The sequence below is a fragment of the Rhinolophus ferrumequinum genome, chromosome 16 (genome assembly GCF_004115265.2).
Source record: "Rhinolophus ferrumequinum isolate MPI-CBG mRhiFer1 chromosome 16, mRhiFer1_v1.p, whole genome shotgun sequence".
Lineage (NCBI taxonomy): Eukaryota > Metazoa > Chordata > Mammalia > Chiroptera > Rhinolophidae > Rhinolophus > Rhinolophus ferrumequinum.
Genome location: NC_046299.1, coordinates 5,649,060 through 5,663,001, shown reverse-complemented (window position 1 = coordinate 5,663,001; position 13,942 = coordinate 5,649,060). Strand labels below are relative to the sequence as shown.

General features: G+C 37.2%; 1 non-coding gene across 1 annotated transcript; it reads right to left on the bottom strand.

Moving 5' to 3' along the window:
• Positions 1-10,530: 10,530 nt before the first annotated feature.
• LOC117036492 (U6 spliceosomal RNA) lies at positions 10,531-10,637 on the bottom strand. Its single transcript, XR_004425387.1, has one exon. It is a non-coding gene; the product is annotated as a U6 spliceosomal RNA (small nuclear RNA).
• Positions 10,638-13,942: the final 3,305 nt, after the last annotated feature.

Sequence of the window (13,942 nt, the reverse complement as noted above, 5' to 3'; positions counted from 1 at the left end):
GCTGAATTTTTACATGTTTAAAAGCCATTTGTACTTTTGTGAATCAACTATTTAAGTCCTTTGCCCATTTTCCTGTTTGATATTCTTTGTTCGATTTTTTGGATTTGTAAAGTAACAATCATTCTTTGTCATTCTCGGTTTGTCTTTAAGCTTGTTGATGCTGTCTTTTGACATGAAGAAATTTAAGTGTTTTTATATAAGAAAATATTCAATCTTAGCTCTACATTTTTCTGGCCTTGGTGTTTATATTGAGACAGGCTCTCTTCCAAACCATAAAAAAAATTCCCCACTGTTTTGTTTTAATAGTTTTATAGTTATAATTACAATGTTACATGGAGTCCTCTGATTCACCTGTAATTTATTTGGGTGTAAGGACTGAGGTAGGGATACAAATAGCTATCAAGTTTTCCCGTATCCGTGGACTAAGCAATCCGTTTTCCACCCCCGGATTTCAGGCCTCCGCCTTGAGTACTATTTTGCTTTGGAACCTCAGGTCTGCTTGCATACATTCGATCCTGTTTCACCTGTCTGATGGTTGTTGTGACGCACACATTGTTTTAGAAACCAGCATTCTAGGCTCTAATATTTGCCAGCGCAAGTCTCCATTATTCTTCTAGTTCAGATTTGTTTTCTCGTTATCCTCACAAGTTAGTTCTTCCACAGGAGCTCTAGAATTATTTGTTAAGTTCCAAAAACAAGTTCTTTTGGCATTATGACTGAATTCTAGTTCGATTTAGAAAGAAATACTGAGCATTTCTACCTAAGAGTAAAATATGTTTATTGTAAAAATCATTTTTATATAAAACCCAGTGGGTTTTATAATTATATTCATGTGCATCCTATGCATTCTTCACTAATTTTATTCTCAGGTGTGTTATATTTTTGGTACTATGGTGGATTTTCCACTATATTTCTTTAAACCATATTTTAAAACTGGTTATTGACTATGTATTAAAAGTTACCTGTATATTAATTTTAATTGGTAACCTACATGGTAATCTATATAACATAATATTATGAAAAATAACTGTATATTTTTCAGTTATAATATTTTCAAATATTATAGTAAGTATGATGGCATTGTTTTACATTTTTGCAAATCTCTTTAATATCTAGGTTAATGCAAGACAGCTTGGTTCTCTGATCTGCTCTGCATTCAATCTACTGTGTTGTCACATTATCATGTAGCCTCTGGAAAACTATACAAGATGCTAGTAAAAGAATGACAGTGAAAAAACTCAGCAACATCTTTATGGTATAACATTCTCAGGGACCTCCAACACCTTTGAGAACCACAGCTCATAACCACTATTATGAATATTAAAGAGGCTATAACATGTAATTTAAGAAAAAATGCTGTTTCTTGAATGCTTACTTTGTGCTAGACCATCTGTTTAAGTCTTCAGAACAAGCCTTCAGGGGAGGCATTATCTCCTGCCTCCTCTTCCTCCCCCCAATTTAGAGACGAGCAAACTGAGACAGAGAGACTCAACCATGTCCCCAAAGTCACGCACTAGTAGATAATGGTGATAGAATTCAAACCCAAGTCTATCCAACTTCAAAGCACAAACCCTTTCCATCATCCCTGTCTCTCAGCATCTTTTATTAAAAACAGTTTCATGAAAAACACTGTATGAAGGTGAATTAAATGACAGCAATTTCTTTGATCTCCTCACTGAGTGCTTTGTTAGATAGATGCAAAATGCTATTATGGTTCTTTGTGTGACCAGGACCTAAGCTGACCTGAGCCCTGGCCTGGCCACTATCCATGAAGGACACCCAAAGCTTCTCCATGTGCTGGGGTGCCATTAATTCTGACAAATGGCTCTGAACATGCTTTTAACATATTGCCTCACACACTTTGGCATAAGGACGATTATTCTGTAATAAATGAAGGGCTCACATCCTCCTGTGAAGAATAGGCGGCAGTGGTAGATCAATTTCTTAAAAAGATTTTTTCTTTATTACTGTCAAGGGGTTAGATCTAGGATAGTGTAGCATACAGATAATAAAGGTGAAATACAGGATACTTTGCAGATAACTACTATCCACTTTCTTTTTCCTGACAGTTATGGAGGGAAAAGAGAACCATAGATGTCTGATAAGACCCAGAGACATCCTTTCAGTATGTGTCTTAAGAGATAGGAACAACTGACAGTAGAGCAGAAAAAGATACAGAAAAAAAATTAGGAGGATGAAGAAAAAAAAAAGATCAGTCCTGTATTATATGGGTAGTTTCTGATTACTGCACATCTGTGGACAATATTTGAGATGTATTTATTCTCTCTGGGGATTCCTTGCTGGGCTAAATGTGACGTCTGGAGCTATGTATAGCATCTGCGAAAGGATCTCTTGGCAAATTAATTCCATGGTTTTGTCTTCATTCATAACACATCTCTGCAAATAACTGTTGGAATTTAGACTAGGAAGCAACAAAATGGTCCTGGCTGTGGGTCTAATGAAAATTGGAACATTTGCCTATTCTGAAGTCATCTCTGATCACTTTCTTTTTCACACTAGACTAATCTTTTCCCATTGAAGTGGTTCCTGCATTTAGGATTATCAACAATGAAAAATGAAAACAAAGACGCCATGGCGCAAGTTTCAAAGGAAGTCTTTTTTCTTTTTCTTTCTTTTTTTTTTTTCTACTGTCTACAACATTTGTTTGTTTATCAAGAGAAACTATCCCTTAGCCCAAATATCCATGTTTCATAGTTCAGGAACACAGGTCAGTGACAAACTTCCATGGAAGTCAACTCAAAGAAATTCTTTACACTCTGAAATCACTTTGCTCTCTGAAAGATACCAGCCTTCCTCATCTCCTCAAAATCTTTTATGGAATCATAATTTCTGTAGAAATCTGCATATGCCTTCTTCCTTGGTTCAGCCTCAGCAAACTTATAGAAAGCTGCAACCCCCAGAGAAACAATGATTGCTCCAACAATATGAAATAGCAGACGCTTGTCCAGAAGGCCACACATCTGAGGTTTCGCCAAAGCACTGGAAGCAATGGTAGCTATATTCTACCTTAAAACCAGCATCCTTCTGGATGGAGCTCAAAAGAAGTCTTTATGCTAATATCATCCATATGAAAATAGGAAAAGAATCATCATAAAAATTTGAAAGAGAAAGGATAAAGGAAAAACCCAAACTTTTCCACACTGGCCTCACCTGGGGCACACAGTAAGTCTTTTATCAGTGATCACAAGTCATGGTGGGCAGATTCAACTGTTTGACGGAATTATTTCAAGGTCGAAACTTAAGGTTCCTATAAACAAAGTTACAGATCTCAAAGTACTCCAGAGACTTTCACCCCAGTCAAGCAAAAGAACTAACACATCTTCACTATTGAGCTCTCTGAGACCGAGGTAAGAAGGCTAAAAAATGTGGCGGTTCAAGCAGGCCATAACTGATGAGCCAACCAACTTTTCAGCCCGTTTGAAGAGCTGAGAATTACGTAGATTCACTTTAAGTTCAGGTAAAAATTTGTTACTTTTCTATTTTTGTTTGTAAATGATCAGTATACTGTTTGAAAGAAAGATAAGTGAGAATATAGATTACAAAGAAATTATGAAACAGAGCACAGGAAAAGAAATGTAAATATGACTGAGTAAATAGAGAGATAAAGGAAAACAATTATCCATAATCTTACCATCTTAATACTACTATTTGTAGCATTTTAATTTTTTCCCTTCTGATATTTTTTCTCCTATATGTATATGTATGCACATACTCTCTTTTTAAAAAATGGTCCTAGTCATATTGTGATATAGTTTGCGCCCTGTTTTTTTTTTTAATTTAGCATTACAAAATAAGCATTCACATAATCCAAATAATCTATGTAGTGGATATACCATAAATGATTATTCTCTTATGACTATAAGTGTATGTTGTGTCTAAATTTTTTTTGTGTGTGTGTGTATGTATTGAATATGGTCACGCATACTGCTTTCCCCTTTTTCCTCTCTCCTATTTTTTAAAAAAATCTTTGTTTTCTTTCATCCCTAATGCCCACTTGCCCATTTCTTACTTTCTTCACTGAGTACCAAGGTTGAGATCCATCCACATTGCTTCTGGCTGCAGCAAACACCCGTGGCAACCACCACACACTGCACAAACATCCACTCTCCCACGCTGCGATTCCAGATTGCCTCTGAGTCCCCATGCTACCAAAAACTCTGTCATTGTATGTGTCCCTTTTTGGATTTCTTTGAGAATTTCTTGGGGCGGTAGATCCATGGTTAAGATCCATAATACGTGGTTAAGAAGAGTCAAGATTATTCTCAAAATAGCTGTGTAACTTTTAATATTCTTACCAGGAGTGCATGAAAATTACATATCTTCACATCCCTTCCAACACTTGGAGTCATCCCACTTTCTAATTGTTGCCAGTGTCATAGATGTCAAGTGATATCTCATGGCTGGTTTAATGGTCACTCTCTAATAATAAATTTGAATGTCTTTTATTTTGCCTGCTAACCTTTTGGGATTCTTCTTCTGTAAACTGCCTTTTCATATTGTTCCCTCATTTTTTTATCGAGGCTGTCTTCTTTTGATTTGCGGGACTTCTTTGAATATTGCAGATATCTCTTGTTGGTTTTGGAAACTGCAAATAACTTTTACTCTCATCTTTCTTTCATCTTTGACTGTAGTGTCTTTCATGGACCAGAAATCTTTACTTTTGATGTAATTAAATTCATCCATTTTATGCTTTATGATTTGTGCTATTGAAGTTTTATTTAGAAAGTCATTCCATTCTCCTAGATTGTAAATATGCTCTCCTATAGTTTATTGTGTGGACTTTATAATTTCGTATTTCACAATTAGGTTTTAATTCATCTGGAGTTCACTTCTGAATCCACATTCAAATAAGTAGAAATCTGATTTGGTTTCTTCCACATACAGTAAGCAAGTTTTCCTAACACTATCCATTAAACCAATCTATTCTGTCCATATTGATTTGTGGTGTCACCTTTGTAATTTTTAGGTTCTCATATATAATGGATCTGTCTCTATTCCATTTGTCTATTGCCTGCTTGTTTACTAATATCATACTTTATTTCTTTGTAGTAGGTTCAAATCAATGTTAAATCTTCTGTTTTTACAGTTACTTTGGGTAATTATGGATTCCCCTCCCTCCATTTACATGTCAGAGTAAGTGTATGAAGCTTCTATTAAAAAATGCCAGAGGGAACTCTGATTGGGATTACTCTGAACTGATATAGTAATTTGGGGACAAGTGACATCTTTATAATATTAAGTCATCCGATGCAAGAGTGTGAAAGTCACTCCATTTATACAATTTATGATCTATGTACTTTCTTGGAATTTTAAAGTTTTCTCCATAAAACCCTGGTATAGTCTTTGTTAATTCCTTAGATGCATAAGCTTTGTTTGTTTTGCTATTGCAAATAATATCTTATTTTTTTAAACTATATTTTCTAGGTGGTTATTGCTGGTGTCTCTAATCTAGCAACCTTGCTGAACTCTTTTATTAGTTCTTTTATCAATTATTTTTCTAAATGTATTGCAGTGATTATATAGTTTTCTTCTTTATTTGATTTGATATGGTGAATATATTGATTTCAAATATTATATCAAACTTGTATTCCTGAAATAAACCCTTGGTTAGTTAATTAATTACTACTGGCTTATTATTTGAATATTACTCGATTTAATTTACTGGTATTGTGTCAAGAATTTTGCATCTATATTAACGAGGTATACTATATTTACTTTTCTTGCAAATGTTTTTGCCTGGTTTTGATACCAGTGTAATTCTAGACTCACGCAATGAGTTGGAAAGTATTCCTTCTTTTGCTGTTTTCTTTGTATACAATTGGTATTATTCCTTTCTTAAAAGTTGGATAAAAGTCACCAGTTAAGTCATCTAAACCTAGAGTTGTGTTTGTGGAATAATTTTTGATTAGAAATCTAATTTTTACAACTTATATAGGGCTGTGTAGATTTTCTATTTTTACTTGTTATGATTTTGGTAATTTTTGTCTTTCAAGGGTTTGTCCATTTTATCTAAATTTTCAGAATTATTGGCTTAAAGTTGTTCATAATATTCCTTTATTATCTTTTTTAATATCTGTAGGATCTGTAATGATGTCTTCTCTCCTCTCTTTCATTCCTGATATTGATAGTATGTCTTCTCTCTTTTTACTTGATCAATACAGGTAGGTTTTTTTTTTTTTATCATTTTATCATTTTACTGATATTTTCAAATTAGTTTTTGACTTTATTGATTTTTTTCCTACTGTTTGTTTTCCATTTTATTGATTTCCATTTTTATCTTTATAATTTCTTTCTATTTACTTTGTATTTAATTTCTTTTTCTATACTCTTAAAAGGGAAAGGTAGAGCAAGAAGATTAGAATATTATTCCCTTCTAAAAGAACCATTTAAAGTTATATACTTTCTTCTACTGCTTTGACTTCAACACAAAAGGTTTGATATGTTGCATTTGCATTACCATTCAGTTTAGAATATTTTCTAATTTCTCTTATGACTATATTTTTGTCTCATGAATTATATAGTTTAATTTCAAAATATTTGAGCATTTAAAAATATCATTTATATTGATTTCTAATATAATTCTATAACAGTCAGAGAACATACTATATGTAATTTCAAATTTAGCAAAACTCTTTTTCATGAATGTCCCATGTCCACTTGTATTTTGAAGTTGTTGGATGAAATTTGCCATAAATATTCATTAAGTTTGTTAATGTTATTCTCTGTTTGTCTGACTTTATGTCTACTGGTCCGTCAATTACTGAGAATTGAGTGTTAAAATCATTAACTATATTTGTTTTTCTACTTTTCCCTACAGTTTCTTTATTTTTTAATGTGTTCTTATGCTCTGTGATTAGGTGCAAACACATTTAGGATTGTTACAGCTTCCTGATTAGTGAACCCTTTTATCATTAAAAATCTCCGTCTTTATCTCCTGCAGTACTCCTCGTCTTTATTGAATTCTATGCCTGATATTAGTACAGCCACCATAGTTTTCCTATAATTTATAATATATAACGTGTTTTCCGGAAAATAAGACTGGGTCTTATATTAATTCTTGCTTCAAAAGATGCTTTAGGGCTTATGTTTAGGGGATGGCCTCCTGAAAAATCATGCTCGGGCTTACTTTCGGGTTAGGTCTTATTTTCGGGGAAACACGGTAGTTAAGATTATGGTACATCTTTTTGTGTCATTTTACTTTCAACGCCTCTATAGCCTTTATGTATAAGGTGAAACTCTTGTAAAGAATAAATAGTTAGGTCTTGCAATTGTTGTTTTTTTAATCTAGTGGATTAATTAGGCTAAGAAGAGTCAACTCAGGCTACAGAATGCATTACACCAAGATGGGTCCAGGAAACTAGTAGGAAAGTGGGAATTGTTTTAGTAACCAAGAATATATCTGGTTAATTTGGAAGGAAGAACATTTTAAATTCAATTATCCAGGTGGCTTAAATTTACTAAGCTGTTTCTTAACCTCCAGTATTATCAACTCTTGACAGTCCTGAGCCAAGAATATATTATAGGAAGGAGGAACGCATTTAATTTCAACCTCTTGGGGGGAAAAAAAAGCAAAAAATCAAATCAGAAATTTGTGATTGTTCCTTTTTAGAGCTCTGTCCGGAAGATATGCTCACTGGATAATTAAGTACTCTAGTGATAATCAGGGGCTTTCAGATGCTGGAACAGAAAGATGAGATTTCATTATTTTCCAATAACCTATAGTTGTTAGGTTGTGGTGCTGCTTAGATCAATATTTTTATCTCTGTGAGGGCAGTGCACATTCATTTTGTTACACGTCCAGCATTTCCAAAGAGACTGTTGTTTCACACAAATAAAGTCAGCCCAGTACTTTGCTATTATAATGAATTCTCCTTTAAGAGGCACTCAGTACTTGGAAAATCGCAAACTACTGTTTTAACCAGCATGATTTCCAGCAGTTTTAATGAATGATTTTTTTTTTTTGAAGGAAAAAAGGTCATCCTGACAACAAACAGTTGTGTTTATCATCTCTGCCGAAAAATAGTAAAGACCTTACTGCAATTCAGGTAAACAATTTCCATGAATTACTAATAACAGTTACACGACTGAATAAGCAATCTCAGCAACACAACAGTTGTGTGTAAGCTATAATTTGCATTAAAAATAATCATCTCATGATACAAATCCTGAGACCATACTAACTGCTAACTTTTATGCAAGAGGTATGGTTTGTTATATATACAATGTGTGCTAGCCTATAAGAAACCTAATTGTACAATTAAGGCTTATCACAGAATTCATATATATCAAACATTTTCATTTAACTTCAAAATTTATCTTCTCAGTTCTCAACCTAATGCGGGAATAATGTTTTTTAAATTCACAGTTGTAACATAGTGCAGACTGACCTTTTGGAAGGAGTTTGCTAGACGATTAGAAGAATTTAAATTCAGATTTTAAATTCAGGCTTCAAGAAACATATTGGGTCATAAATTGAAGTGCTGTTTACAAAACTCCCTGAATTGTGTTAAAGTTTTCTACATGAAATAGGTTCTTTGCTGCGCTGCTTTTGAAATCTGAAAGAGGAAGATTTAGTTGTTCTTTTCTAACTATGTATTTGCATGCCTCTGGCTTTTGCTCACTCTGCTCTGTGAACAATGAAAGGCCATATTAATGTGACACTTGGTAGGACAATGGCCGAGGTCCCTTTGGTAGCTGAAATCTAGATCATGAATCTTGATGGAGAAAGATGTCATTCCATAAATATGTAAGATATCCTTAAGCTGAAAGATCTATCACGTTGGCCTTATTTGTCAGATGCTGAGATGCAAAGTCATCGCCTGAGACTCCGGGGGTCCCAGCGTGGGCTCCCTTCTGCAAAGAAGAAGCTGGCCCAAGGACTGCTTTCTTCCTGGTCATGTTGTCAAAAGAACTCCCGGTAAAAGTGGAAGGCAAAGAAGCATTATTTAAACTGTACAAAGAGAAAACCCCAGCAACCGACACCATCAACAGCTCTAATTTCTTTGATGGGTTAGGCTGAGAAACTCCGGTAGGAGACTGGTTTAGATGTTTTCAGTTTGGGAGCGAACCACGTTTTATTTTTACTCTGTAAAATTTCACCGTTTGCTATTAGATATGAATACAAATCAGAGGTCAGAGCTGAAAATTTGGGCTTAGAATAATTTCTCCGTTGGTCCTATCTGATGCCTGCCTCCCCAACATTGAAGCATTTTGAGATAACATGTACAAAATGTGCAGCATAAATTTTTAAAGCTCATCTTCTTTGAAAATGACTACACATTATACCAAATAACTACAATGTATTGTTCTCTGGGAAAACAGGAGGAATCAAATTATTGATGAAGTCAGATTTCACATGGTTATCAACGGGCAGGAGGAGACTAACTGACAGGTAAAAATGGTACTCGTCAACACCACGTAGATAATGTGACCTTAAGTTCCTTTACACTCTGTGTACTCCAGTATGTGAGCCTGTCTTCTACACTGCAAAACAGAAAGGCCAGGAGAATATACAGTGCCCATAACTGAGTTATGCTTGAGGAAATGATATGCTTGAGGCCACCATTTACATTTGGGAATGTGTAGGGGAATATTTACCAGGGAGGTGAAGGTGGGGTGAAGGGAATCTTCTGGAACAATTAATTGTAGAGGAAAAATAAAACAAGTTTAAAAAAACCCAGACAAATCAGTCATCTATGTCCTGAAGAAAGATTGTATCTATTTCGCTTTTCATTTATGAATGTTGGATATAACAATTGTAATTTAGACACACTTTCAACCAATGTTCTTTGGTTGTTAATTTCAGTCTTAAAATGTTAGTGCAGGGAGGATCCCTGAAGTTGTATAAGCTCACTGTTCCCCTTGAAACAAGAATTTCTTATAGAAGTGCTCCGATAAATAGCTGTCCAGATGCCATTGGAAACTTCTGTGCCACCAATGCTTCTCTCTCTCATGAGGCAGCCTGTATAACTATTACTGGTAGAAAAATCTTCCTCGATTGAAAAGGAATCTCCCTTTCTGTGACATGTTCCCTCTCCATGCGACCAAACCCTCTTTAAAGAGAGAGAGCAGCTTTTAATGGATGACCCTTCAACTCTGATTTTATGAGATGACCCTTCAACCTTGAGAGAGGGGATTCCAACACCTTCAGCACCCCCTTCTCCAAGCTAACGAGGATTTCACACACCTTTCCCTTAGAAAGCATACTAAAGTGAGCAAAAATGGTTCTTAACTTTATGTGGGTTATTGTTCCCTTGGAAAATCAGATGCAAGACAGCATTTTTTCTCCTTACAGAAAATGGAGGAGCTGTACATGCCGCTAAAATTGGATAGTGATCTCAGAAATGACAGGACCACGGATCATTTTGGGGAGTATTAGAGGCTGATGACCAGCACCGGGCAGGGAGATGTAAGAGGGAGTGATTAGCTGAGGGAATACCGGGCACAGGGAGTCATGGGGACATTTGTGCTTTGTGTGTGTGTGTGTGTGTGGTTTTTTTTTTTAAATTTTAAAATATGGAACGCTTCACGAATTTGCGTGTCATCCTTGTGCAGGGGCCATGCCAATCCTCTCTGTATCGTTCCATTTTTAGTATATGTGCTGCCGAAGCGAGCACGGGACATTTGTTTTTATTTTGATCCTTTTCAGTGAAGTAACTGACACCAGAGTGTTTGTTTGAAAAACTGAATGCAGATGAATTCTGGTTCCTGTGGGACCAGCAGTAAGGGCTGTGGATATGCTAAGGATTTTATTACGAAGCCCTGTGCATTTTTGTGTCCCATTTCCCTGGAGAGGGTTGGCACAGCCAACATCACATGCTGACCTGGCAGGAAACCCCAGTGATGGGAGCTCTTTCATTCCTGTAACCACTGTCATGTCATCACCATTGGAAGAGCTGTCTACCAATCTCTCATCAATACAGCATCTTAGACTTTGGAATTAACTGTGATGATACTGGAGAATCACAATAATCAATGAAGGAGCAATTTTAGTCTCATTTTGGAGATGGAGAAACCAAGACTCTGAGAAGATAAACGACTTGCCCAGGGTCACAGGGGTGGGTGTAGCCAGGACGCAGCTGGCAGACTTCCTGTTACCCCACCCAGTGCTCTTTCATCCACAGAGCCAGCTCCCACTTACTAACCTAGTGAGCTGAACAAAAACCTCATTAAAATAGAAGAAGAGTCACATCTCAGCTTTCTGGAACTTCACTTGTCTAAGTGAAGTTCACTTGTCATACACAGGTGGGTTTGAAGCCCCAGGAGCGAATACTTTACTGCTGGTCCCAGAGGAACCAGGGATGATGGGAGGGGAAGAGTAGCTTTTGCAGGAGGAGGTGACCCAGAAAAGGAGGTGGTGCTGTTTGCTTGACAGGGGAGGGAGTTTGCTTCATTCTCAGCTTTGGAGAAAAGAGTGGCCTTCCCTAAGATTTTGTTCAGCGTCTAAGAATGTAAACTCCCACTTCTGGATGGTTCGAGCCCTTAGACTGGGGGCTGGATAACATTAACAGCGAAGAGATTTCTCAAGAAACCCCATCTTGCCCCTGGCCCCACCCAGGAAGTCTGAGGATTCCTGCCAGCTCTGGAGAACACCGCAGAGGAAAAACCACAGGAAAGATGCATTAGGCTGGAGACCAACTGTGTCCAGCTAATCTCTGCTTTTGGGTGTCTGATGCCAGTGTCATCTGACTGCAGCAATGCCTGCTCCATATTTATGCTCTCGCTTTCCTTTCTGACCTTGAAAATGCATGAAAACGTTTCCCTCTGCTGATCTTCTGAGCTTTGGCAGTGAAGTCCACTCATGGCAAGGAGAAACTTTGTGCTGGAAAGCTCTGTGGCAAATCAAATTCCCTCCCTATCGTAGACAGAATGCACGCGTAAGAGGGCCTCTTAGGCTGCCCAGGAGTGGAAGTAAATGCCCTGTGTGCTTCTTTCTGGGCTCTCCAAACAGCTCAAGGCCATGTGACCAGGACAACACATGTGCTGGTCAGGGCGCATTGCAGAGCCTCTGAGGGGAATATCCAAACCAATTCTGAAAGAGAACAAAGATGGAGAATGTGCACCACCTGATTGCAAGGCTTACTGCAAAGGTACAGTCATCACTACAGTGTGATACTGCCATAAAGATAGACCTAGAGATCAATGGAATGGAACAGAGTCCAGAAATCAACCCATATATACGGTCAATTGCTTTTCAACAAGGCATTTGAATCATAACAGGCAATTTATTGGAAAAAGATAGTGATGCTGGAGCAATTGGATTTCCACATTAAAAAAAAAAAAATAACCCTTACCTCACACCATATACAAGAATGAACGTGAAATAGATCATATATAGTTACATGTAAGAGCTAAGGCTATAAAACTTCCAGGTCCTTTGCATTTCCATATAAATTTTAGACTCCATTTTCCAATTTCAACTTGCCTTTCTGCACGATGACGGGTCGAGGTATTTTGGGTTCACTTGGACGCCTGGAAACTGGTGAGTGCAGCTCCTCTGCTGCATAAAACAGTGGGCCGGGGAAGATGTCTTTTGTCTCTCTCTCTCTTTCCCTGCATCCCTTACCCCTAACTTGTTTAATTGTCCAAGGAATACTTCTGGCAATTAAAATTCTGTTATGTAGTCCCAGGCTATGTCAAGTACGTCTTCATGCCTGAATCTCTTTCTCTCATCTAGATGCCAGCAATCAAGATTGGCAGTACAGATGAAGACCGGGGCACTCTGATTTTAGTGGGCTAGAAGCCTTCCTGGCATGTCTTGAGTAAACTGTGCCACTATCGTGAAGAACTGGATTAATGTCTGTTTTATAAATAAGACCCAAATGGTATCACTTTTCTGCAAAATGTAAACAGCGGTGTCACCAGTTACATCTTGGCTGTGTCAAATAGCATCGCGGTCCTTACTGTTTTATTTTTTCCTTTGAAGTACAGGGAAAGGGCTTTGTGTGAACTTTATGTTAGAACCTTGTTTCATTCTTGAACTTTGTTTTAAGAGAACCTTGTTTCATAGCCTAGTGCCAACAAACACAGAATCCAACCCCTTTGTCCATACAGGACATAGGGCTGGTCTAGGGGAAAGATAGGAGGTGCCTAGAGCACAAAATGTAACAGCCAATGGATGTCCCTGAGAGTGAACAGCACGTGGAAGTTTTCACGCGGAGTGCCTCCCTCTCCTCACCCGAGTCCTGGCCCTCCAGGACAGCTGGCTGGGGGGTTTCAAAAACTGCAGCTTATTTTAGTCATCAAGGACTCTCATTTTCAGTTTAGTGCATGTCCTATATTGTCCCCATTTCACAGATAAGAAAACGAAGGCTTAGAGAGGCTAGGGCAATTGGCTGAGGTCTTGCAGACAATATGTGTAAAAGCCAGGATTTGAACCCAGCCAGTTTCACGTTATAGCCCAAACACCAGTAGAGAACAGTTTTTTCTTTTTGTTAAATGGACTCGTGTTAAACATTGAATGGAAATATTTCAGCTCTTTCTATTTGAAATGTTTAGATATTTAAGCTTACGTGTGTTGAAGCGGCGTAGCTCAGTGCAGACATACTTTCCATCCTAAAGTACGTGTGCACTGACGACTGCACAGCTGCTGGCACACAGGCCTGCAGTCAGGACCCACTGCGCCATCCTTTTGCCCTCCCATGCATTCCCGGAGCGAAGTAAGACTTCACCAGCTACAATAACACCCGTCAGTTATCTGTGCTGTAGTGTAAACAATGAAATTCTTATTATGTACTCAGAGTCCACAAAGCCATTTCCATGGAAACTCTGTTTTCATGTCATATATTTAATGAATAGGAAATGAAAGTAATGCTGCATTTACAACTTCATTACTAGTTTTTTTTTTTAAAGCGTACACACACACACACACACACACACACACACACACACACACACACTAACCCAGCCATAAATTTGAATT